This window comes from Bison bison, unplaced genomic scaffold (genome assembly GCF_000754665.1).
Source record: "Bison bison bison isolate TAMUID 2011002044 unplaced genomic scaffold, Bison_UMD1.0 scf7180017864145, whole genome shotgun sequence".
NCBI classification, from domain to species: Eukaryota; Metazoa; Chordata; class Mammalia; order Artiodactyla; family Bovidae; genus Bison; species Bison bison.
In genome coordinates, this window is record NW_011494717.1 from 7547037 (window position 1) to 7547894 (window position 858).

Sequence of the window (858 nt, forward strand, 5' to 3'; positions counted from 1 at the left end):
TAACTGTCCTCAGGGGCAGGGTGTGGGAAGTCAGGATTGCAGAGGCAGCACCGAATCACCCATCGGTGTTCTCTGTGAGGCCCGGCCTACCTAGACCTTCCACACCTAATCTCACCACTGGTTGGCACTGACTGTCCCCCAGGACATTCCATTTGGTTCCTCTCATCTCTCTGGTCCTCCAGGCAGGCTGGGACCCCCGTCCCCTACCCCCATTGGAGCACCTTGACACAGATGTTCTTTCAGGGAAGCTGCCTTGGCATCCCTGGGGCCTCAGCTCATTGCAGGTCACACTCTGGGCTCTGTAGTGCATGGGAGCTGCTGGGGGGTGGGGACGGGCGGCCGCATGCTCTCCCCCAGGCACCAGGGTTTCTCCCGAGGCTCCCAGAGGAGTGCGTTTTTTTCACACCAGCTCTGGCTCCGGTTTTCCCTGCTGCTCTGGCACATCTGGAGTCTTCCCAGCTGCTCCTGCCCCTCACGTCTGGTCTTATCACACTTAGCTGCTGGGCAAGGTGTTCCCACGCGAGCCTCGACCTCCTTCAGGAGTGGGAGCCACGGAGGGAGAAGGGGGTGCGAAGGGAGTGCTGCAGAGCGCCCCACCCCTGCTCCTTCACCCCGACTGCTACCTCACGAGGCTCCCAGGTGACTCCGATCGTGGCCGTGGGCGAGCCCACGACAGGCTCGGTGCAGCCCTCCCTCCTCAGACAGCGGGCCGGGGTCTACAGCGGGAGTGCGTGTTGGGGGTGGGGAGAGGCGAGAGTCGGCACTGAGGCCTCTCGCTTCATTCCAGTCACTGCCCTTTATAAATATTTATAGCAATTCTGCTACTAAAAATAACATCCTGGAGCCCGGGGGTGGGGG